Genomic DNA, 27267 nt, shown 5'->3' on the forward strand with positions numbered 1-27267 from the left:
CCGTGATGCGATCTTCACTAGTAAATTCTGGGGGGAACTCTTTAAGCTCCATGGTTCTAAGTTAGCTTTCTCGTCAGCATACCACCCTCAAACTGACAGCCAGACAGAAGTGGTTAACCGCACATTGGCGATGTATTTGCGGTGCTTTGTGGGGGACACGCCCCGACTGTGGGTTCGTTGGTTAGCATGGGCGGAGTATTGTTATAATACCTCATACCACACCGCCTTGGGTACTACCCCTTTTCAAGTTGTTTATGGACGCGAACCTCCGCGACTACTTTCTTATGAACCGGGGTCTTCTCGGGTAGCAACATTGGACCAAGCATTAGCCGACAGAGATGCAATGCTTGCTCAAGTCCGCCTTCAGTTACAACGTTCACAAGCAACTATGAAGCATACTTATGACAAAGGACACCGTCCCCTTTCCTTTGCACCTGGAGAATTTGTTTGGCTCAAACTTCAGCCATATCGCCAACTATCTCTTGCAGCCATCAAACGCCATAAGCTCTCTCCAAAATTTTATGGGCCATTCCAGATCATGCAACGTATTGGCACTGTGGCGTATCGTTTGAAACTACCACCAGACGCCAAGCTCCATGACGTCTTCCATGTCTCCCTTCTCAAACCGTTCAAGGGAGACTCACCACTGCTGCATACCCCTCTGCCTCCTCTCAAAGATGGCAGGTCCATGCCCACGCCCGCTCAGATCCTTCATGCCAGGCGAGTTAACAATGCTTGGGAAGTGTTGGTTCGGTGGACTGACAAGGAATTGATAGAAGCCTCTTGGGAGACACTCGAGTCCTTCCAGACTCTCTTTCCCACTTTCGAGCTTGAGGACAAGTTCTTTCTTCAGGAGGGGGGTGATGTTATGGACTCCATAGCATCAAGAGTGGCTAACCGGAGAAGAGAATAGATGGAGTAAACTTGTATTTCAGTACCTTAGGGGTTTAATTGTAATTTGAAGTTCCATAAGGGTCTAATTGTAATTATAAAACCTTTGATGTTTTCCTTGACCTATTTAGGGCGTGAAGTGAAGGAATGAAGACAAGCATTGATCATTAGTCTAAATGAGATCAGGTTCTCTCTCAAAAGAGGCCTAACGTGGGAGCTCCTTTTCAAGGCTCACGTCCTTCACCATTGGACGTTCCAAGAACCCCAAATCCTTCCCTTCCTCATCCTTCAATCTGGAAGCTAGAGGAGATCGCCGGGTGACTCGATCCATGGCTAGAGAGCCTAACATTATATCAGGATATTCAACAGGGGACAGTAGCTCCTCATTGGACGATTCAGGATCGTCTCATACTCTACAAAAATAGGATCTTTATGCATCATACGTCCCCACTTCTTCACACCATCCTGTCCTCTATCCATGATAGCACACATGAGGGTCGACAGAAAACATATTTCCGAATCAGTCGGGACTTTTACTGGAAGGGCATGAAGAGCACAATTGCTGATTATATAGCTGCTTGTCAAATTTTTCAACGAAACAAGGCCGAATCTTTAAGTCCGACAGGCTTACTACAACCTTTGCAACTACCGTCTCAAATTTTCTCCGACATTTCCATGGATTTCATTGCTGGCCTTCCCGTTTCATCAGTTAAATCTGTGATATTCGTCGTCATTGATCGGTTTTCAAAATATGGTCACTTCATTGCTTTGGCGCATCCATATATTGCTGCTCAGGTCACTCAATTATTTATGGACAACATTGTCCGATTACACGGAATTCCCTCATCCATTATCAGTGACAGAGATGCCATTTTTACCAGTATGTTTTGGAAGGAATTATTCAAATTACAGGGCACCCAATTGGCATTTTCGTCTGCATATCACCCACAAATAGATGGACAAACAGAGGTTGTCAATCGCATGATTGAAATGTATCTTCATTGTTTTGTGGGGGACGCACCTAGACGGTGGGTGAAATGGTTTTCTTGGGCAGAATTTTGCTATAACACATCTTACAACACAGCACTGGGAACTACACCTTTCCGGGTCGTTCATGGCAGAGATCCACCTCATCTATTACCATATGAACCAGAGGCATCCAAAGTCGTCACTTTGGACCAAGCGTTAGCTGAAAGAGATGATATGCTCATTGAGGTACGTACTCATCTATAGGAGGCCCAGCACTCTATGAAATGCTATTACGATAAGAAGCACCAGGAGGTATCTTATTTCCCTGGAGACTATGTGTAGTTAAAGCTTCAGCACTACCGCCAGCTATCTATGACTGTATCCAAGCGCCATAAGCTATCTCCAAAATATTATGGTCCATTTCAAGTGTTGGACAAAATTGGGCCCATGGCATATCGCTTGCAGCTACCACGGGATTCAAAGATCCAAAATGTATTTCACATCTCCCAATTGAAGCCCTTCCAGGGTGACTCGACCCTACTGGACACTCCATTGCCGCCACTACATGACGGCAGAGTCCTCCTTATTCCAGTTCAGGTGGTAAATGCACGCCACATTCAAGGTGATTGGGAAATTCTCATCCAGTGGGTAGATACCGACCTCAGCGACACCACATGGGAGTTGTTATCAGCATTTCGACTCTTATATTCTTCCTTCGAGCTTGAGGACAAGCTCTTTCTCTAGGAGGGGGTGATGTTATGGACTCTATAGCATCACGAGTTACCAACATGCATAGGAATTAATGAATGTGTTTTTCAATTTCCATGTAATTATTTTTGGTTTGGTTTTTGTCTTTGGTTTGGGTTGGTTTAGCATTTATTGGTTTGAACCCTTGACCCAAGGGGTCTTTAGTGTTTTGGACGTCCTCAACCCTATTTAAGGGGACGGCTTGGGTAATGAGAGATATGAATGGAGTCTACTTTAGCTAAAGTAAATTAGATAAACAAGTCAAGAGCTCCTTCAAGCTCTCTCCCGTTTTTCCCCAATCCTTTTCCGAAATTCTCCTTTCCAAAATTCAATCTCCATCATTCCCTCATTCCATCTCAACGTCAAGCAAGGTAATGGAAGGAAGAGAAGAGAGGAGGGTGACAGGATCCATGGCTCGTGAGGATCCTAACACTCATCTTTATAAGGTTAACAGCTCGTGAGATATTTGTGGGTCCCACTTGATCTTCAAGTCTTTTAACTCAATTCTGTTTGTGCTTCTTGTTTCCTTAACTCGTGCTTGCTTGGGTGAGGACTCTTCTTGGTGTCCCACGTCCTCATGGTGGGTCCAACCAGCTCGAGCACCATGGTGGGTCCCACATTGTAACAAAATTCAACATTCATGAAAAAATATCAGAATTGAATGAATGATATCAAGAGTCTAGTTTCTTGAGAAACAAACTATTTATGATTCTAAGCTCTATTTTGGGAGATATCAATATCAAAAGTACCAAAGGTTAGTTGTGTAAAAAAATTATCAATTTCCAATTTTTTCTCCTATTATTTCACCATGTATTGATGTGAGTTGAGTTTCCTTTTCTCCTACAATCCTAGGTTTTAGGCAAAATTTTATTTTAATCAAAGAGTTTTGGTTAGATTTAATCACACCATGATGTGCTCGTTCAATGTATGCAATATCCTAACCTTTTTTTACCTAATAAATCGAATAAAAGAATAAGGTTTTCAATCAAACCTATGCAAAAAAAGGGTTTCATTTGCATTATTTTATGACTCACGAACACGGAAACAAAAAAGGAAACTTGGTTTAGATATTAAAATATCTCAACATAAATTAGTAGTGAACTACTAGATTTGCCACTATAAACATGGATTCATAGCTGAAAATAGATAGAGTCATTACCCGCACCAATGGTTTTCCGAGTGCCACCAACCTTGTCCTACAAATAGATAACAAACTAAATGAGAACTAAGATTTCGAAGATGACGGACTTCGTACTAACCTTCTCTTCTATTCGTTGATTGTTTCCTATCACTGTTGCCAGAGAAGACGACTCTACTGAGTCCATTTTCTGTTTCTACTCACTAGATTATTTCCTTTGTTGAGAACTTTGTTTCCGTTGAGTTGTCTGCGTCGCTGATTCAACTATAGCTTTCAGAGAGGGGGAGGAAGAAGAAGCTAATTTGCTGACCAGAGAGTTGCTCATGTTCTGTCGAGTCAGATTGAATCAATCTAGGCTGGGTCAACTCAGTCCAACCAATCTGACTCAACCCACTTGCTTATTGCCTCTTTTATACGGGTTCGGGTCCCGAGTTCTCTACCGATTCCTTCCGTGACTCGGCTATATTGGTTTGATACCTGACTTGGCTCGACTTGGTCGTTGTCTCCAAGTATATTATTATTTTGAAGTAATTGATAGTTTATTCATTGGTCAACATATTATTTGGTGCACAACCTTCTGATGGACTCTCAACTTATTATTTTATGGGTCATTTTTAAGGATTTTCATTATTTGGGCCCAAGCCCATTTTAGTTGTTGCTATTGTGTCTTTGGCTGAGACACAATGGCAGTGAAGCCCATTTTAGCTGCTACTATCATTGAAGGACTTCTTAGTTGTTGATTGTTGTCAACATTGGTTATTCTAATGAAGAAGAAAGCACATGGTGTCCCTAGAATATTATCTTCTGGTGATTACCCTTTACCCCCTTTATTTGGCATCTTTACTCATACCATTTGAGAGTTGGTGCCTTGTGGAGGGACACCGTGATGGAGGAGTTTATTACTACACTTCTGAGCAATTGCTATACACCCATTACCTATAAAGGATAGGATTGTGTTAAGAACCTTGCCCAAAAGACCTGCCTGTTTGGTAATGGAAAGCCAAGTACTTAACCCAGGACGATAACATCACACCCACCTTCACGAGTCAACGACCACGATAGCTTAACACTAGTGACATGGTCCACTGTCATATGGTCACCGAAATCTAGGTCGACGTGATAGCCCACGCCGGAAGTCGAACTCTCGACATTGCACTTGCTCTGATACCAAATGTAAAGCACCTCTCTAATACTACCCAAAAGACCGGCCTGTTTGATAGCAGAAAGCCAAGTACTTAACTCATGACCACAACAGAGTGTGCCCAATAACCAACGTGAATCAAGTCTATTATACATCTAAGAGGTATTTTTTTTTAGCTACCCGGAGAAAGTGGGTAGACTCTATGCTCCACAGTAGGGCTAATTTTTCTCCTATGAAATTGAGCAAAAAATATTTTTTGACTATAACCATTTGACTAGAGTATGGAGTGATGTCTAATGGCTAAGAATGATTTTATTCTCTTATATCATGCCAGTTGGGTCTCTTGGAAAAGAACAATGAGACCACCAACTTGAGGGGGACTCTTGGAAGATATAGTGGACTACCATTTTATATCGGAAGATCCTATACATTATTTGTAGCAAACTGGGTGTTCATGATGTTCCCTCACCTCCAGCTTGAGGGGGAGTGTTGGAAGATGGGCCCAAGCCCACACTACTATGGAAGGCCCACACATCCAAGTGTGTTAGAAGATGAGCTCAAGCCAGAAGATGAGCTCAAGCCCATAAGACCAAGAAAGGTCCACACATCCAAGAAATGTGGAAGATGGGCTCAAGGCCCACAGACCAAGGAAAAGGCCCACAAGCCCACACAATGATGGCATTATGGTAAATAAAGAGTCATCTCATAAAGATGACATTGATGTAATTAGTTTAAGTTTCATGGGTATTATTATAATATTATAATCTTATTCATCTATAAATTGAGCCTTAGGGGGAGGGTTAGGACATAAGTCCATAACCTTTTTCTTCCTCCTATTTTCTTCCAATGGGTTTCTCTCTCTTTTTCTCCACCATGGAGTCCTACAAATCAACAATGTCAAACCACCTTACTTCAAAGTTAATTAGGCATCAACCTCTACTACATCTACCAATAGTGAAGCACCCTCAAAGGCCTCCAGCGGAAGAATGAATCTATCAAAAGAGGATCATGAATTGTTTCAAAAGTTTAAAAGTATGATGACTACTTCCCAAAGAAACACAAAAGGCACAATGTCTACTACTGGTACATCTCTTCCTTTCTCTCATGTTCTAACAATTAACCTTGGATCATTGATTTTGGAGCCTTTGAGAACTTCAGTGGTAAAATTGAAATTTTTTCCTTATAACACCATGCACTTTAGATCACTTTGTCTCCATTATAGATGGATAAAAAAACTAGGATTCAGAGTACAAGTACATCCGCCATTACCCCATCATTTTCACTTTCTAATGTTATTGGAAGACATTTCGAAGGGGGTATTAAGGTAAATACCTTTGCCATATCAAAGAGGTGGTAAAGGGTGTAAATTAGTGTTCTTCTCATAAGGATGGCATAAGAGTGTAATTAGAGAAAATGATGTATGTCTACGTATGTTTTTTTCCTTTTGAGAGCTCGTAGCCCTAAGGGCAATGTGGTCATTGTAAACTTCATTTATCAATTATAAATAGAGACTCAAGGCAAGGGGTAGATCATTAAGTCTCCCCTCTTCTCTCTCAAATTCGTCCTTACTATTTTCTCTGAAACTCTGTCTCTCTCTCCATCTCCTTAGCCATCCCTCTCTCACCTTTCTTCTCTCTTCTTTCTTCCTCTCTTTTTCTTCTTATTTTCTTCTTATTTTGTTCTTTCTCTCTTCTCTCACCCTCTTGGTCGAGTACCTTATCATGGGATCCTAAATCTAACATGGTATCAAAGCATTAGGTTTGGGATTCCAAAACTATGATGCTGGTTAATCAAGGTTTTATCAACTATTTTGGTGGAAGTTGAGGTATTGAACAAGGTTCAATTTTTAACCTCTTTTTGTTCACAAAGATAAGTTTTTTGTTCTCTTCATTTCCTTGAGATGAATGCTAGTATATATCTAAAAAATTTGAAGGTTTATTAAGGATGATTTGATAAAAAAAAAAGATAGATTTTTTGCCTCTTGTTTATTAGCTTCAACTTGGTTAATATCATTGTGTTTATTCCATGCTATTTTTTAGTAAAAGAGATCAGTTTGTGGACTGATACATCTTGTGAATTTATGGTTCTTTATTTGTTGAATGAAGCCTTGCTATTCCATTGATGGTTCCATGGTGTTTTATGATTGAAAGGCTATATTTACATACATTGAAGGTTGATGTCATAGTTCATTTTTTTGAACTCTTGAAGGTGCTTGCATTGGTACAAGAGATTTTTTTTAAAAAGATTACGTGTTGTCCATTAATGTTGGAAGGTATTCTATCATTAATATTGGCTTCTGATTTTCTTTCCTAAATTTTTTTAATAACAGAGGCTGCAAAGGCTGGTTCTTTGGGTTATTTGTTGGCGCTAAACACTAGAAGGAAATCTTCCTTTTTTAAAGGATCTCCAAGATATCCAAGATTCCTCTCTTGGTATGATTATTGATTATCTTCCTTAATTATCCCCTTGCCTAAAATATTTAAGGCAAGTCAAGGGTTGAGATTGATTTTCTAAAGTCGTACCGAAGATACTAAAGGAAGGTTTCCTAGCTTATTTTTGGAAAGTGGATAATTGAAGGAAGATCTTCCTTGATTTGATCTCTTGGTAAATATTCTTTCCTAAGTGAGAAAGCCTTCTATGCCCTATCTCTTTTGTTGATCTCGGCCAGCAGGCACTCTCCTTATTTAGTGCATGATTAGTTGTTTCAAAGATACATCTTTGGTTTTTGGGTTAGATCTTCTTCTTTTCCGAAATTAGTTCCAACCCGAGCTGGTTAGCTCCTTTTTTGAAATTGGTTCCAACCCGAGTTGGCCTTGGTCTACCTCCTCTTGATTTGGTTCATTCATAATAGCTCAAAATCACATGGGGAGTAAGAGTGACCTTCTCAAGATTACCACTATACCCTTGAAAGGGTTATCTAATTGTTTGATCTAGTCATAGTCACTTAAAAGGTTTCTCATTACTGGGACATATTAGGACATCTCACCAAACCAGCTCCACCTATTGATGAAGAGGACAACTCCTCTATTAAGTGGTTGAAGAATGATACATTGGTAATCAGCCGGTCGATAAATAGCATGGAGGAGCATGTGGCTAATAATGTGGTCCACCATGAGACAACTAGATAGATATGGGACACTTGCGTGAATTTGTACTCAAGCATAGAGAACCTCCATAAATTGTATGATATTATTCTGAACATGTTCAATACCAAACAAGGGGATTGTTACAATGTGGGACCCACCATGATGCACGAATTGGTGGGACCCACCATGAGGACATGGGATGGCAAGAAGAGTCCTCATCCAAGCTAGCATGAGTCAAGAAGATAAAAAGCACAAGAAAAAATGAGTTAAAAGACTTGAAGATCAAGTGGGACCTACAAAGATACCACGAGCTGGAATCTTATCAATATGAGCTGGAAGATCACAAGGGACCCACAAGGATAAGGCCACAAGCTCACCCCCTCCCTTATTTCCACGTTATTGAAGAAGTGTCATAGTTCAACTTATATTAGAACTCTATTAGATAGTGTTATCCTTTCAAGATAGATTTATCTTAGAGAGGTAGAGTTGGAATGTAATTAGAAGATTTAAAGGTTAATTTTATAAGGACTCTATCACTTCCTCTACTATAAATAGAGGTGTTTTAATTCAGAATTAATCAAGTTCTACAATTTTCTCTTGAGTAAATCTCTCTCTCTTTGCTTGGCGCACACCTTGTTCCTCTTCTCTTATTCTCTCTACCCGAGAGCCTTCTTCCCCTTTTCTCCTTTTTTTCTTTCTCTCTTCCCTTGCTTGGAATATTGGAAAAGAGATCCTAAATTAAACATGGTATCAGAACATTAAATTTAGGATCCCTACATAAAAATGAATGCTCTAAGAAGATATGATCAACACCACTCATAGAAGACTCCTTGTGAAGGAAGATCAAAACGCATGAGATAAGTTCCTTCATTTTTTTTATTACTTTATGTTACTGGTTTCTAGATTTAGAAGATGATTGAAAGATGAGTATATGAATTTATGCATCTTATGAGATTGTGGATATGAATGCCTTTTGATCTAGAAGAAGCTATCAAAGCAGTTTTATTGATTTGGAATTTCTTTTAACCGAGACCAGTCCATGATTAGATTGTTGAATTATTTTTTTGTGAGAACAAGATTCCCCTGATATAGAATATTAATATTAATTCTATTATTAGTGGTTATTTACTAAAAAAAATCAAAATAATGATTTTTAGCATCAATGTTAAATCTCTCCATGCACCAAGTTGTTTGAAGAATACTACTTGGATATTTTGATTAGAATTTTTTGGAGAATTATTTTCGTTGAAGTGCCTATTATGACTAAAGAAAATGTGAATACCAAAGGTGGTATACTCAGAATTACCACAATATCCTTACGAAGGGTATCAAATTTTATGAGTTGGTCCACATCGGTTCGGAGGTTTCTTATGACAAATGACCTACTTGGTCATGTCACCAACTGTAGACCACCAATTGATCAAGAAGACATTTTTTTTTAATAAAAAATGGTTAAAAAATGATACCATTGTGATGAGTTGGCTAATCAAAAGCATGGAAAAATTGTGGAAAGAATGCACTCATTGTGGGAGATATGACCACTCTATCGATACATGTTATTACCAGGAAAGAAGTTACTGTGGAAAAAATGGTTACTAAGGGGAAATATGTTATAATGCCAACGACAACTCAAACTTGTGTTATGGTACTTGGGCAGGTGAGCCGTTGAACGACCAAAGGGGCTGAGAAGTCATCCAGGAAGAGGAAGTGGCACTGGGCGAAGAAAACAAACAGCCACTTCGAACTTTGTTCGGAAGATGAATGGCCACGACGACTCTGTGCGAAATACAAACAGCCATGCCCAGCTCTGCTCGGAAGAGGAACGGTCACGGTGACTGTGCACGGAATTCAAAAAGCCATGGTGAGCTCCACTCAGAAGATGAACGGCCAAGGCGACTCTGATCGGAAGACGAACAGCCCCGGCTAGCTCTGTTCAGAAAACGAACGGCAATCTGCTGGAACCAACGAAACGAGGAGTACTGAGGCTGGACGATCGAAATTTCCATGAGATAGATGCCGCCTCTCTCTTGGCGACATCCAAATCGGTCAACAAGACATATAAATGCCACTGCTTGTGTCGGCACCCTTAGGCGGATCCACAAGTTTACTGGAATCAGTGCTTTATGCGACATATATTGTCGGTTTGGAAGGCACCACTCCGTCGGAATTCGGAAGGTCGGGAAGTTTTTTTGAAATAGGGAGGTCTCAGATATCTGGCATCTTCCAGTCGAGAGGTCGTATGGCGGCCAGTGAGGAAGGGGTGGATGGCTAATCCCCTGCCGGTTGTGCCGACGAGGGTTTTGGGGGGGGGTATCCTTATGATATCGTACCTTTCGAGTCCCCAATTTTGGAATTTTCCGTCAAGACACTACACGGGCGAGCAGCACTCCGAGCAATCGAGGCTCCAGACCAAAGACGGATTTGAGGATTGGGGCACCGAGGAACATCGCGTGGCCCTTGAATTTGGAGAAGTTGGTGGATGTTCTCCTTAAACTCTTGGATCGCTGTCCCAATCTCTGTTCAAAACTCTGTTTGAAGCTCTGTCCGAAGGTCTTCAATGATTGTACGCCCTTCAACTAGAGAAGAAGAGTCGACCAAGGGTCATGCGGCGTATGCCTTCACTAGAGTTCGGCCATCATTTAGAGAAGATGAATCGTCATCAGTGGTCAGCTCTGATACCACGATGTTATGGCCCGATCAATCCACCCGACGCTCCTCTTTCGGTTCTGGATTGAAATACGTTGGATGAGATGGGAAGAAGTTCTTCCGCTCATAGGCAGGATACCAGTTGTACCCGTAGGGAGACATGGCAAAGAGGGTGAAGAAGGTGAAGATAATTGAGCTTGTGAAGGGAAGCTCTCCCTGGACCTCGTAAGGGAGAATCCGACCTTGGACCTCAGAGAGGGAGAATCTGACCTTGCCTAATTTTAATTGATCAAAGCTTTTCTTTCCCATTACATTTCAATGATGTCCCTTAAATAGGGCAAATGACCACAAAATTTAGAGAATTACAATTGTGCCCCTTCAATGGCATTTAACATGAAAATAAACTAAATGACTACTTAACTGACTCAGTCAAGGTAATTGACTCAGCCATGGTGTCCCAGCCTGACTCGGCTCACTATTTGGTCCATAACATCTTCACCCCTCTTGGGGAACGAGCTCGTCTGTGAGCTCGAAGCGGAAGAGGACTCGATTTTCGAAGCATAACTGGAGATCCATTTGACGCTCATCTCTCAGTTCTAGATTGAAATACATTGGATAAGATGGGAAGAAGTTCTTCCGCTCGTAGGCAGAATACCAGTTGTACCCATAGGGAGACATGGCTAAGAGGGAGAAGAAGGTGAAGATAACTGATCTTGTGAAGGGAAGTTCACCCTGGACCTCGTAAGGGAGAATCCGACCTTGCCTATTTTTAATTGATCAAAGTTTTTCTTTCCCAAAACATTCCAATGACATCCCTTAAATAGGGCTAATGACCACAAAGTTTAGAGAATTACAATTGTGCCCCTTCTATGGCATTTAACTTGAAAATAAACTAAATGACTACTTAACAGACTCAGTCAAGGTAATTGACTCAGCCACGGTGTCCCAGCCTGACTCAGCTCACTATTTGGTCCATAACAACTTGACAAGGCTAATCAAGCGTTGGTAAGTGATACAAAGGAGGATCAACCCACAAAAACAACTGACAAGAAATTTTTTATTGATGAAGAATATGAGTTGTTTAAGAAAATGATGGATTCTTCTCGAAGTTCATCATTAAATACCGCCACCACCACTGCTTCAGGTATGCTATCTGCCTCATCTTCATCATGGATAATTGACTCAGGAGCCTCCGAGCATCTTATAAGTAACAAAAATTTATAACATTTTGTATCTCTGTGTCTTTCACATAAGTTTATTATCATAGCTGACAATTCTCAAACCAAGGTTCAAGGGAAAGGATCCACTTCCATTACACCATCACTTCCGCTCACTGATATTCTATTTGTTCCTACCTTCCCTTTAAATCTGTTATTTTTTAGTCAACTGACAAAGTATTTTAATTGCTCTATCACCTTCTCACCCACTTTGTGTGTATTTCAGGATATTAAAATGAAGCAGGTGATTGGTGGGGGTCGTCAACAAGGGGTGTTATACTACCTGGATGTGCCAAAAAAAATATTGTTTCCACCAGTGAAAATGAGACAACACTATGGCACAACTGGTTGGGACATTCATCTTCACAATCTCTTCATTATATGTTTCCTACTCTTAAAGTCAGGTCCGAGTTTCATTGTGAAGTTTGTCAACTGAGTAAACATCAAAGGAGTACATACTCACCTCATCCAGAAGTCAAAAGTATTACTCCGTTTTAATTAATTCAAACCGATGATGGGGACCCTTGAGCGTCTCAAATGTTTCTCAAGTCAGGTATTTTATTACATTTATTGATGATCTCACTCGTACCACTTGGTTGTTTCTATTTAAGGAGAGTTTTGATATACCATTGATTTTTAAGTCTTTTCATGCTATGGTACTCACTCAGTTTGGTTAGAACATAAAAATACTTTGGTCTGATAAAGCCAAAGAATACATTTCCAAAGAACTTGACTCTTTTTGTCAAGAAAATGGCATTATCCATCAAAGATCATGTGCCTACACTCCTCAACAAAATGGTTTAGACGAATGGAAAAATTGTCATATTCTTGAGGTAATTCAAGGTTTATTATATGCCATGAAAGTTTCATACTTTTATTGGCCTCATGCAATCCTGACCGCATGCTTTCTTATAAATTGTCTACCATCTTCCATTCTTGGTAATAAATCTCCTTACTCTATATTGTTACCAAATGATGATTCATTTTCATTGCCCTTGAAAATCTTCGGATGTCAATGTTTTGCCCATATTTCCTCCCCAAAACACAGTAAACTTGATCCTAAATCTATCAATTGTATCTTTCTAGGGTACTCTCGTACACAAAAGGGTTATGTTTGTTATAATACCAACCTTCAGCGTTTATTTGTGTCCAAGGATGTCACATGTTTTGAAGACTCTCCATACTATTCTTACAATGCACCTCCAAGTTCATCTTCAGTACCAAGTTCTCCTCAAGCGGTTATGCCCCATGCTACAGAAACTTCTCAGCCCCCAGAAACACCGGTTGACACCACACCTGCTGAGTTTATGAATCCCACTGAGGTAAGTCCGTCTTCTCCAGTTGTTTTTGGTCCACAATATGATACTTGTCTTATCACACAAAGAAAAGAACCCACATCATGCACCATACCCTCTACGTCTCATCCCATTTCAAATTTTGTGTCTCATCATTTGTCCCCTACATGTTGTCAATTTCTCTCTGCTATTTCTTCCATATTTGTACCATAGTCCTATCAGGAGGCTCTCAAACATCCAGGGTGGAAGGCAACAATGGATGAAGAAATGCAGGCCCTTTATGAAAATCAGACATGGGCTCTAGTCCCACTTCCATTAGATAAGAAACCTGTCGGTTGAAAAGGGGTGTTTATTGTGAAACACAATCTAGATGGGTCTGTGGCTTGGCTGAAGGCTCCCCTCGTGGCTAAGGGCTATACACATGTTACAGAATTCATTATGAGGAAACTTCTCTCCAGTGGCAAAAATGAACTCAGTACGTTTGTTAATATTGATTGAATTTAGGATCCCTTTTCCAATATTCCAAGCAAGGGAAAAGAGAAAGAAAAAGGAGGAAAGGGGAAGAAGGCTCTCGGGTTGAGAGAAGAAGAGAAAAGAAGAAAGGTGTGCGCCATGCAAAGAGAGAGAGAGATTTACTCAAGAGAAAATTGTAGAACTTGGTTAATTCCGAATTACAAAACCTCTGTTTATAGTAGAGAAAGTGATAGAGTCCTTATACAATTAACATTTAAATATCCTAATTACATTCCAACTCTAACTCTCTAAGATAAGTCCATCATGAAAGGATAACACAATCTAATAGAGTTCTAATATAAGTTGAACTATACTCATCTTCAAGAATGTGGAGATGGGAGGAGGCTAGCTTGTGGCCTTATCCTTGTAGGTCCCACGTGATCTTCTAGCTCATATTGATAAGATTCTAGCTCATGGTATCTTTGTGGGTCCCACATGATCTTAAAGTCTTCTAACTCATTTCTGCTTGTGCTTCTTAACTCATGCTAGCTTAGGTGAGGACTCTTATTGGCATCCCATATGCTCATGATGGGTCCCACCAGCTCGTGCATCATGGTGGGTCCCACATTGTAATAATTATCTCTGGCAGCTAACTCCTCCTGGCATGTATATCAACTTGATGTAAAAGAATGTCTTCGGAATGGGCACATCAAAGAAAAAATTTATATGCAACAACCATCTGGGTATGTGGTTGAGGGGGAGTCAATATGTCGACTAAAAAAATCTTTATATGGTCTCAAACAGTCCCCTCGTGCATGGTTTAAAAATTTTAGTCAAGCCCTCATACAGGCAAGATTTTATAGATGCTCTGGAGATCACTTAGTTTTTATTAAAAACACACCTAAAGGCAAGATAATTATGGCAGTATATGTTGATGATATCATTTTAACTGGTATTGATTCCGAGGGCATCCAAGAAACAAACGAAAAAATATGTGCTGAATTCAAGATAGGATCTTGGACTACTCAAATATTTTTTGGGTATTGAAGTATTACAATCCAGACATGGGATTGTGCTATCCTAAAGGAAGTATGCCCTTGATCTACCGGAGGAGATAGGAATGCAGGGATGCAAACTAGCAGACACTCCTATGGACTCAAATACAAAATTATGTGTAGTTACTGGAGAAGATGTAGATTTCGGGAAATACTAGAGACTAGTGGGAAGACTTATTTACCTATGTGTAACAAGGCCAGATATATCATATGCAGTAAATGTGGTGAATCAATACATGCACAAACCACAACTTAATCATTGGCAAGCACTTGAAAGGATATTACGATATCTGAAAGGTGCTCCAGGAAGAGAGCTTCTCTTTAAAAATCATGGTCACTTCAACATCGAAGGATTCTCAGATGCATACTAAGCCGGATCCCTGGATGACAAGAAATCTATTTCAGGATTTTGTATGATGGTTGGAGGGATGTGGTTACATGGAGAAGCAAGAAGCAAAATGTAGTAGCACGGTCTAGTGCAGAAGTAGAATACAGAGCCATGGCACACACTATTAGTGAACTCCTATGGATAAGATCTCTTCTCACTGAATTGGGATTCTACAAAGAAGCTCTGATGGATCTATATTATGATAATCAAGCAGTTGTACACATTACATCGAATCCAGTGTTCCATGAAAGAACAAAGCATATTGAAGTGGACTGCCATTTTATAATGAGAAAAGTTCCAAGCGGGACTTTTATCTCTAAAGCATATATTATCACAAAGTCAATTTGCAGATATACTCACCAAGCCGATCACTCATAAGATTATGTCTACCATCTACAACTAGTTGGGCATCTACGATGTTTTCTCATCCCTAGCTTGAGGGGGTGTGTTACACTGTGGGACCTACCATGATACACACTTTGGTGGGACCCACCATGAGGACGTGGGATGCCAAGAAGAGTCCTCATCCAAGCTAGCATGAGTTAAGAAGATAAGAAGCACAAAATTAAATGAGTTAGAAGACTTGAAGATCAAGTGGGACCCACAAAGATACGATGAGCTGGAATCTTATCAATATGAGTTGGAAGATCACGTGGGACCCATAAGGATAAGGCCACAAGCTCACTTCCTCTCTTTTTTCCACGTTATTGAAGAAGAGTTATAGTTCAACTTATATTAGAACTCTATTAGATTGTGTTATCTTTTCAAGATAGACTTATCTTAGAGAGTTAGAGTTGGAATGTAATTAGGAGATTTAAAGGTTAATTGTATAAGGACTCTATCGCTTCCTCTAATATAAATAGTGGTGTTGTAATTCTGAATTAATCAAGTTCTACTATTTTCTCTCGAGTAATTCTCTCTCTTTATTCTACACAAACCTTGTTCCTCTTCTCTTCTTCTCTCGACCAGAGAGCCTTCTTCCCCTTTTCTCCTTTTTTTCCTTCTCTCTTCCCTTGCTTGGAATATTAGAAAAGGGATCCTAAATTCAATAGGGACAACCTATAAGAGTTCTTGGCACAGTTTTGGGGGTTGATTCAGGAGTGAAAAATTGCTCAACCCTACTCCACTGATATATTGGTTCATGAAAAGCAGCGAGAAGCCTTAGCAGCTGCTATTTTTTTATCAAATATCAAACCCTACCTTGAGGAGGCTAAGACTCAACTTCTTAGCTTCTCTGCACTTCTATCTTTTGATGACATAACTGTCACCTTACCTCGGATACCTGACCATTCTTCCACCTCTCAAACTGGGGTATCATCTGCTATGTACTCAGGTAACATGGGTATACATGTTAGGAATTAAACGCCCTAATTCCAAACTAACGAGAATAATAATAATATTCATGGAAGAAAGGAAAAGCAAGCACGAAAACAAACAATAAGATTTATACAGGTTCACCTCAAGGTGAGACTACGTCCTGTCTTTCCTTGTTGTAGTAATCCACTATGAGGATGAAATAGTTTACAAGAGAAACATGAAAAAAGACAACAAGATTTATACAGGTTTGCCTCAAGGTGAGTGTTATGCACACAATAACATTATTAAGTTATTTAGAGTCTAATTAAATTTTTTTCTTTAATTTAATTTATTTTATTTCATTTAAAAAATTTATAGACCACTTGGGGTTTTTTTGTATTATTTTATCTATAGGGGAATTTTTGTAATATTTTATCTATAGGGGTATTTTTATAATATTTTATCTTAAACCTTGTAAGGGTGAACCCTATTTAAGGGGTAAGAGTAATGAGAAGGACAAGTATTGAATTAGGTTAAATAGGGTTTGGAGTTCTCCTTGATGAGCTCTAGGGTTTGGGAAGTCTCCTTGACGATCTCTAGGTATAGTTCTCTAGAATTTTGGTTTATTCTTTCTCTGTTGAATTTTGGTTTGCATTGATCTTACTGAAGCCATGGGGAAGGGATTGAATTACTGTTTCTGAGTTCAATTAGAGGTTGTAGCCTCTCCTACGTTCACAACTAGGTTATAGCCTCTCCCACATTCACAACTGCAAGAGGGAGTTTCTCTCCTTCATTTCGATCAAGAAAGTGGGGTTCCTCAATCCCCAAACCGAGTAGCAACATCTAAAAGAGGTACCTTTAGCCTCTAATTGAGCAAGATAGGGTTAGGAACTCCTAATCCCTCCTATGTCAAAAGTATTAACCTTCGAAGAGGGTCCCTACCCTCTTAGCTGTGAGCAGCAAAAGGGTTGAACCCCTTCCTAACCGAGAACAGCAAGGGATATCATCCCTTACCCAGAGAAGGTCAAGGAAAGGAAACTCCTTTTCAATCTTACTGAGAACAACTAAGAAAAGGAAACTAATTTTCCTCATTACCGAGAGCAACATCTCTATTACAGTGCTGGATTCACAAATCCCACGTTGAGTTACTCAATCCATGGCTATGGACCATAACAACTTGGTATGCACGCAATAACATTATTAAATTATTTAGAGTCTAATTAATTATTTTTATTTAATTTACTTTATTTTATTTCAGTTAAAGAATTAATAGGCCATAAGGGAATTTTGGTAATATTTTATCTATAGGGGTATTTTTATAATATTTTATCTTAAACCTTGTAAGGGTGAACCCTGTTTGAGGGGTAAGAGTAATGAGAAGGACAAACGCTGATTTAAAGTAAACAGGGGTTTGATTTCTCCTCAACGAGCTCAGGGGTGTGCGATCTCCTCCAAGAACTTAGGGTTTTCAAGTTTCCCTTTGGCTTGATTTTTGTCTTTCTCTTCTTCCTCCCTACGAATCACCGTGTCAAATCTGGGACCGTAACAACTTGGTATTAGAACTGCGTAACATAGGGAATTCCAGCTATGGAGAGTTAAGAGAGTTGCTAATTAGAGGGCTGAATGTATACGCAAAGGCACATGCAGAAAATGATAGAAGGTTTGCTCAGATCGTGCGAAAGTTGGATCTAATCCCAATTATGAACCAGAAATTACACATGCTCGAATGGGGAAGGGTAGTGATGGGCAATTCCAGCAATGGGGATGAAAAATGACTCCCAGAACGAGAGATGCAAAAATTTCCAGCATCATCCTGAGGCATCTCTAGCGGCCCACGCAGAGGCAACAGGAACCCTTTCTCACAGGAAGAAATACGTCTCCCAAAACAGGAGATGGAAAATTTTCTAGAGTCATCCCGAGCAAGGAAATCAAACGGCGGGGACTCAAAAAACAGAAAGGTATTCAGCACAACCCTCATAGGAAAATCCTGATTTGGGTTCGGCATCGGTTCCCTTCTCATGAAACCCCATACATCTCCTAGAACAGGAGACACATAAAATCCGAGAACCCTCTGTCTCAGAAAATCTCCAAGAGGTAAAGCCCCAAAGGGCTGGTGTTCACCACCGGAAAAAGAGGAGGCTTCGTCGGACAAAATTCCGATGGGCTTCGGTTTTAGAACGACACTTCTTCAGCTCAATTTCGCCATTGGCAGCCCAACGGAAAACAAATTTCAATGTATTTTGGGTTAATTTTCAGAAACACCATCAATTTTTAGGTCAAAACAAGTCTTCCATGGCGTTTATTTGGCTCCAAGGGGCTGAGCAGCGGCAACGCTACTCGAAAATTGGGGACGACGGTTCTCTATTCCATGAAGCAGAGCAACAGAACAATTTTTCCATTTTTTACGGAATTTGGGTTGTGTCTGAATTGAGAGATGGTAATTTTTGGGGGATTCCGGGAATGCTGAATTTTTTTTTGGGGTGATTTGTTTTTCTGTTGGTGTGAACGGTACCTGTGCATCTGTTCTTGGTCAAATTGAAAACATTGTGCTTCATATTTTGGGTTCCATATTTTCTGCGTGGGCACTATTCGTAGAAATTTTTCACTTCGGTGGGATTTTTGAACATGAGAAGGTAGACAACGTGGGAAAAACTGGAGATAAAAATTATTTTGGGTGTGCTAGGAATTGTCTTGTGGATGAATGATTTTTCTGTGCCTGGGTTGCATAGTCTGACTCAATTTCCAATTTCTGTTGCTGTTGAATTCTTGGGTTGGATAGGAGTGCCACTTCCAATTTTTAAATTTTCTGCTGCTGTGGCAATGCAGAAATGGGGTGAATAGAAAAAAAATAAAACCTGTTAGAAGTGATGCAGATGAGCAGCACATGGAATATGTAGAAAATGAAAATGCCTCACAGGGTGCATCTATAGCTCATGAGAATCAGGGACATGCTGCAGTGTTTATAGCTGTTCAGATCTGTGAACATAAGTTGGAAACTAGGAAACTGATAGGTCCATATTCGGGCCAGCAGCATGGCAGTGTTTATAGCTGTTCAGATCTGTGAACATAAGTTGGAAACTAGGAAACTGATAGGTCCATATTCGGGCCAGCAGCATGGCAGTGTTTGTTGGAAGAAAGGAAGTTCCGCTACATTGAGTTCTTTAAACCCATAAATGGCTCCTCTTTAACCCAGTTGAGTGATTTTTTTCACACCGAAGAGTCACTTATATGGATGGAAAGAAGTGCCACTTCATAGTGCCGAGACATGGAGAGAACTGTTGGGGGTGTGTTAGCATTGTTTCCACTTACTTGGTCTAGTGCATATGCAAAATTCACAGGTCCACAAATCAGGAAGATATTTGAAAGACAGCCAGATGTATATAATGCAACAGAAAGAATTCCTCTTGTTAGTTCTTTCATGGCATCTCTTCTTATTGGAGGTTATGCTAGTATTAATGACACTGATGGAGCTGGAATGAACCTAATGGATCTCAGACAACGAATCTGGTCTCAGCAGGTAACGCAGGCTACTGCACCAAGTTTAGCAGAAAAGTTAGGACAGCCTGCACCAGCACATAGATTTTGCAGAAGTTCCACCTATTGTTCTAGCTCAATCCAATGCATTGCTGGATTATACAGAGCTGTTTCAATAGTGCAGAAAACAGTACTGCACCACATTTTTCAAAACGATATACCACTTCCACTGTTCGGTGCAGCTGCTGCTGTTGCAGTGAAGAAAGGAGCCACATATCAGAAAATGCAACCTGAGAGAAAGGATTTTGCTGCAGCAGGTGTTCTTCTTCTTTTTGGAACAACTGACTTAATGTCAACAGTAGCAAACTTGGGTCCTCCATTTGAACAAGAGACTGTTGGTGACACTGCATTTCCATCACCTATAGATGTGGAGAGGAGACAGGAGGAATCTTCTGGCTTTGCAGCACTTGGGTTCTTCCACAAACTTTTTTGTGCTGCTGCTGTGGCACTGCAAAAATCAGTGCTGCGATTTAAAATTGTTGTTGCTGTTGCAGTGAAGAAAGGTGCAAAAAAGCAAAAAATGCAAAATGAGAGTAAAGAATTTTTTTCATTGGTGTCAAATCTGGGTGCTACTATTGGCGCACTAGAGGCTGCCAACAAGGAAAATGGGGCAATGTTGATGGCGGTATATGCAAACTGTGGGAGGAACACAGTCAAAAAAATTTTCAGCACTGAACTCTGTTCCAGCAGTATGGAAGGTCACTCTGTTCCTGCAGAATTGAAGGTCAATCTGCCCAAAGTTTAGATACCCAATATCTTGCAGTGGGCTCATCCTATACTGGTTGAAATGCCTATGATAGAGGGGGAGTTCTGGAATTATATAATCAGAGGTTATGTTGAAAAGGGGACTGTTATACTTGCTGGAAATTATTGGGTGGCCGAAGTGAGAAAGAATGGGAAGAATAATGGGTTCTTCCACCAAATGATGTCTGTGATGCCAGTGCAGAACACAGTGCTGCCAGACAGTCAAGGAAACAGTGCTGTTGTGGCAGTCCAGAAAACATTGCTACTAGACAGCCAAGGTCACAGTGCTGCTGTCGCAGTACAGCACACATTGCAGCTAGACGGCTAAGGACACAGTCCTGCTGTTGCAGTGCAAAAATATTTCTGCTAGCTAGCCGGCAACCAGTGCTGAAACCAGTGGCTGTGCAGAATGAAAAAGGTGCGGTTAACTCTGGAAATTTTGATAGCTGTTTGGCAGTACTTGATCAGATGCTCCAAATATTTTTTGGTCTTTGACAACCGCAGTTCTGGGTTTGGATCGTCATGGATACTTCGACGACGCTGCTGGTTTTCCAGCCCATGTTGGCATGCGGTTTTTTGGTGTATCCAGGAGTTTAGCTGTTGTTGGGGTGGACCCTTTTGTAATGGTCATTGGTCTACCTGTTGCAATTCCTGCTGCGGTAAAGGCACTGTATGAGGAAGTTGTTCCTGCTTTCTATTTGGGGCAGAACTTTTTCTATTTGGGGGAGGTTGGTAAGGGAGCTAAAAGGAAAATTGTGGTCAACATGATAATGAATAGTATGATGAATGCTTTGTCTACAAATGGAGCACACATTTATCTACATCCCTGGGTAATCTTTTCACCAACTTCTCAGCCCAATTCCAGCAACATTGCTGCTGACAAGTCAGACCAACAACATACTTTGGTTGGGGACATGCTGCATTTTGCCCATGAGGCAAATGTTGGGGCAGATCACAAAAGGGCTATTAATATCAAAGCAGAAGTTACCAGTTTGGAGCAGGTGATAGTTCAACTTGTTGTTATTTGGTGGCGTATTCGTATTGGGGTATGCTACAACAAGTGACGCCGAAAGTGTCGACAAAAAAAAAATTGCTTCTTTGGTAGAATGTTCCAGTTTGTCGTCCAGAGGGATGACCCATATATTGCGGATGCTACTTGGGACTAGGTGGAAACGTCGGCAAACAGACCCTACCTTCAAGCTTGAGGACAAGCTTTTTCTCCCAAGGGCTGTAATGTTATGCATGCAATAACATTATTAAGTTATTTAGAGTCTAATTAATTATTTTTCTTTAATTTACTTTATTTTATTTCAATTAAATAATTAATAGACCATAGGGGCATTTTTGTAATATTTTATCTATAGAGGTATTTTTGTAATATTTTATATTAAACCTCGTAAGGGTGAACCCTATTTAAGGGGTAATAGTAATGAGAAGGACAAACATTGATTTAGAGTAAACAAGGGTTTGAGTTTTCCTCAACAAGCTCAGGGGTGTGCGTTCTCCTCAAATAACCTAGGGTTTTTAAGTTTTCCTTCGGCTTGATTTTCGTCTTTTTCTTCTTTCTCCCTACGAATCTCCGTGTCAGATCTGGGACCGTAATAGTGAGACTACATCCTGTCTTCCACTACTGCAGTAATCTACTATGAAGATGAAATAGTTTACAAGAGAAATCACACACTTACAGGTGTTTCTCTCTAACCTCTCGGGCTGCAACTTGAGGGTATCGTAGAAATTACAGAGGAGGCAGAGCAAGAGGTGGTAGAACTAGCTTTGGTCCTTCGAGGTCTGATAATTGAGTCTGCACTCATTGTGGAGGACTGAATCATTTAGTGGAAACTTGGTTGAAGCTGCATGGCCAACTGGTTTGGGCTACTACCAACCTAGCATCAGTTCATGACGAACTTGAGTCACACAAAGGCAAGACAGCTATAACCAATGAAAATTATGGATTCTTACAAAGACTAAAAACTATGATCATATCTTCACCTACATCTTCTTCCACTATCGTTGCCACTATTGCTTTAGGTATGATCTCTGCCACTTCCTTCTCTTCATCTTCGATCAAACTCAGGAGGCTCTGAGCATCTGACAGGTAATAAAATTTTATTACATTCCATGTCTCCCTATTTATTAGAAAAGTTTGTAACCTTAGCCTACATATCCCAAACCAAAATTCTTGGGAAGGGATCCTCCTCTGTTGCACCTTCAATGCCGCTTAATGAAGTCTTATTTGTTCCCCAACTTCCCTTAAACTTATTGTCTGTTAGCCAACTCACCAAACATTTTAATTGTTGCATCACCTTCTCACCTTCTTCTTGTGTTTTTTAAGGATCTAACAATGAAGCATGTAATTGGTGGAGGGCACGAAAAGGGAGGGGGAAGTCTTTACTACTTTGATTAGTCTCCAGTGATTGCAGTTTCGACTTCTTAGACAAAGGCAAGATTATGACACAACCGGTTCAGACATCCGTCAACAGCATCACTTCGAAAATTATTTCATTGTTTGAAAACATTGTCTTGTTTAAATTGTGAAGTATGTCAGTTGAGCAAACTCTAGAGGGAAACATATTATCCTTGAGCTGAAATTAAAGATGTTTATCCCTTTTACTTAATTCTCTCTGATGTATGGGGACCATTGAGTGTCTCGAATATTTCACTACTTAAGTATTTTGTCACATTTGTGGATGATTTTACATGAGTCGCATGGCTATTTCTTGTTAAAGAAAGGTCTTTCCTTCTTTAAGTCCTTTAATGCCATGGTAAAAAAATCAGTTTGGTAAAAACATACAATTGTTTCATTCCGATAATTCCAAAGAGTACCTCTTCAGTGAATTTAAATCCTTTTGTCAAGATCAGGCCATTATCCATCAAACATCGTGTGCTTACACCTCTCAACAAAATGGTGTAGCCGAAAGAAAAACCAAATGTCTCCTAGACATAGACCATGGCCCACTCTATTCTATGAATGTGCCCTACTTTTACTTGCCTCACGCCTTTCTTACTTCATGCTTCCTTATTGATTGATTACTTTCCTCAGTGCTTAAACGTAAATCTCCATGTTCATTGTTATTTCCTGATGAAGACCCGTCTTCCTTCCTATTGAATTTAGGACCCCATGAATAATATCTTGAGCAAGGGGAGAGAAAAAGAAAAAAAGGAAAAGGAAAAGAGGGCTCTCAGGTAGAGAGAGGAGAAGAAGAAAAAACTAAAGAGAGGAGAGGGATTTCTTTCACATGAATGAGAGAAGAGGAGAGCTTGATTGAATGCCTCAACGAAGACCCCCTATTTATACTATTTCCAATACATAATTAGGGAAACTTCTTAATCAATTAGCATTCCTACTTTCCCTTATAATACATAAATCTAAGGACGATAAATATATCATATAAATCAAGGAATATATGCAAATCTTTCCAACTCATGTTGGGAAAGATACCAGCTTGTCATGTCAATAGGGGTCCCACTTGATCCTCAAATCTTTCAATGTATTCCAGCTCATTCTAGCTCATGTGGTGACTCCTCTTGGCTGACGTCCTCATGGTAGGTCCCACCATAGTTGCACGTCATGGTGGGTCTCACAAAGTAACACTCCCCCTCAAGCTGGGGGTAAGAAAACATTGTAGATGCCCAACTTGCTACAGATGATGGACAAAATTTTATGAGTGAGTGGTTCGGTTAGAATGTCTGCAACCTGGTCTGCGAAGATATATGCTTGAGGGATAAGATGCCTACAGTGAATTTTTCCCGAATGAAGTGACAGTCTATTTCAATATGCTTTGTTCTTTCATGGAAGATTGGATTCGATGTGATGTGTATTGCAGCCTGATTATCACAATATAAGTCTATAGGAGCTTCTTTGTAGAATCCTTGTTCAATAAGAAGATATCTGGTCCATATGAATTCACTGACCGTGTGTGCTATGGCCTTGTATTTTGCTTCTGCACTAGACCGTACCACTACATTTTATTTCTTGCTTCTGTTACAGTCCCGGGTCATGGATCGAGTAACACGGCATGGGATTTGTGAATCCAGCACTGGTATTGAGTTGCTGGACTCGGTATGAGGGTGGAAAAAAACACTTCCTTGCTGGTTTTCTCTCACGTGGACCAGCCTCTTGATGAATGCAATATATATATAGCTAGATATATGAATTTAATCCACCTAATGTTGACCAGAATAAAATAAGGAAGAATACCTTTTCTTGCCTCACGGAAATCAGGGTTTCAACCTTGATTTGGTTGTTGCACGTCAAGAGATGCAACACTTGGCTTGTAGTAGGCCTTGGCCCACGTGAATGGATTATTCTCCTCTCTTTCCTTGCTGGCGCCAAGCTAGGAACAAAAAATAAACTCCTTCACGTGAAGGACCAGAAAATTCTCCACTTTGCTGCTCGTCAAGAGGGTTAAAACCCTTGATGGTTGCTGACGTTGATGAAGAGGGAAGACCCTCTCTTTGGGCTTTGAAAAGGGGCAGGAAGCTCCTCTCCTTCGTATGGATGATGAGGGATGAATTTGGGTGAAGATAGATGGCAATAGAGGGTGAAGGATAGGTTGGATTTTTGGAGTAAACCCTAAACTCGAGATCAAGAGGTGATTTCAACCTATTTAGACTAGGTTATTCTAAAATCTCAATGCTTACCTATGTCATTCATACCTTTCCCTTAAATAGGTCACATCATGGAGTTTTAGGGTTATGGTTACAATAATTCCCCATAATGCCCTTACATATAAAGTAATTAGAAATAACTCCTACTTAAAACAATATAAGAAATAAATCCTACTCAAAGAAATATAAGAAATAAATCCTATTGAGTGAATTGTTGTTGTCTCCTTCATTGTGTGACTTGGTGTGCTATTGAGTCCACAATATCTACCTCCCCATGGAGAAAGAGCTTGTCCTCAAGCTCAAAATCTGGGTAGACTTGTTTAAAGATGTCCACACGTTCCCATGTTGCAGTGTCGGGGTCAGTGTTCATCCACTAAACGAGAATCTCCCAATGGTCATTGGTCAGCCACACGCGTAACATCGCAGTTGGGTTAAGAATAACTTCGCCATTATCAATCGGTGGTAGGAATGGAGTGGATGTAGGTTGTGCTCTGGAATGCGGCTTCAAAAGAGAGACATGAAACACATCATGAATTTTGGTTGTGTCTAGTAATTTGAGCTGATAGGTGACTGGTCCCATGCGTCGAATAATGGGAAACGGCCCAAAAAATCTTGGTGAGAGCTTATGACGTGGAGGTCCCGCAAGTGACTGCTGACGGAAGGGCTGGAGTCATAGCAACACATACTCCCCAACCTCAAAAGAGACCTCACGGTGGCCTTTGTCGTAGACATCCTTCATCCGCGCTTGGGCGCGTCGTATCCATTCTGTGATATTCTATAGCAGCAGATCCGGGTCTAGGAGTGCCTGATCAATCGCGTCCGCGGGTGGACCCTGGGTTGTACGAGAGAAGGTGAGGCGGATCCCGGCCATATATAACCCAGAAAGGAGTGGATTGCAAGGCAGCGTGGAACAAAGTGTTGTAACAGTATTTTGCCCACGGAAGCCATTGAACCCATTGCCACGGACGATCCCCCACCAAGCACCGTAGATACATCTCGATGGTGCGGTTCACCACCACAGTCTGCCTGTCTGTCTGTGGATGATAGGCGGAGGAGAACTTCAATTGTTTCCCACTCGGTGAAACAGATCCTGCCAAAAGGTGCTCGTGCAAACTGCATCTCTGTCACTCACAATGGATTCTGGAATGCCATGTAAGCGGACTATCTGCTCCAGGAAAGTCTGAACAACCCATGTTGCTGTATACGGATGAGCCATTGGTATAAAATGTCCGTACTTGGAGAATCTATCAACCACCACAAAAAGTACGGATTTGCCGACGAACATGGGTAAGCCTTCCACAAAATCCATTGAAATGTCGACCCAAACCTGCGTAGGAAGGACCAGAGGCTGGACTCAAGTGCTCGACTTTGTTTCACTGGCATACCTGACAATCGCCCACATAAGTCGCAATAGAGGGTTTCATGGCTTGCTAGTAAAAATCTGCTCGAATTTTGTGCAAGGACTTCTGGATCCCCTTGTGTGTATTGTCATGGAAGGCTGAGAGAATAGCTGGAATCCACTCGGACTCAGGTGGAAGGAAAATACACTACTTTTAATAAATAAGTGAATCCGTGATGAACCACTTCAAATTAATTGTCCCTTCCGAAATCTTCTGATGCAATTTCTCCAGTGCAGGGTTAGTGGCATGTGTGTCTCTCACCAAGTCTAGAATAAGAAATCTCGGCTGGTTGATCGAAAAGAATGATTGCTGATCTTCAAAACACCATGACAAGGCGTCTACCGCCTTATTTAATCTCCCCGCACGATGCTACACCGAGAAGTCAAACCCCAACAACTTACTGATCCAGTGCTGCTGTGGCGACATCGTCAAACATTGTTCTAGTAGGAATTTAAGGCTGTAGTGATCCGTACGTATGCGAAAAGCCCGGCCCCAGAGATAAGGCCTCCAATGTTGGACGACTTTGGCCAACCCAATCAATTCGCGCTCATAGGCTGCGAGCTTGTGATTACAGACTGCCAACTGTCTGCTAAAAACACAATCGGATGGCCCAGCTACTATAAAACTGCCCCAATGCCCACACCCAAAGCGTCGCACTC

Source organism: Aristolochia californica, unplaced genomic scaffold (assembly GCF_029961685.1).
Source record: "Aristolochia californica isolate CCGP_79_NKW_82.1479 unplaced genomic scaffold, dmAriCali1.0.hap1 SCAF_13, whole genome shotgun sequence".
NCBI classification, from domain to species: domain Eukaryota; kingdom Viridiplantae; phylum Streptophyta; class Magnoliopsida; order Piperales; family Aristolochiaceae; genus Aristolochia; species Aristolochia californica.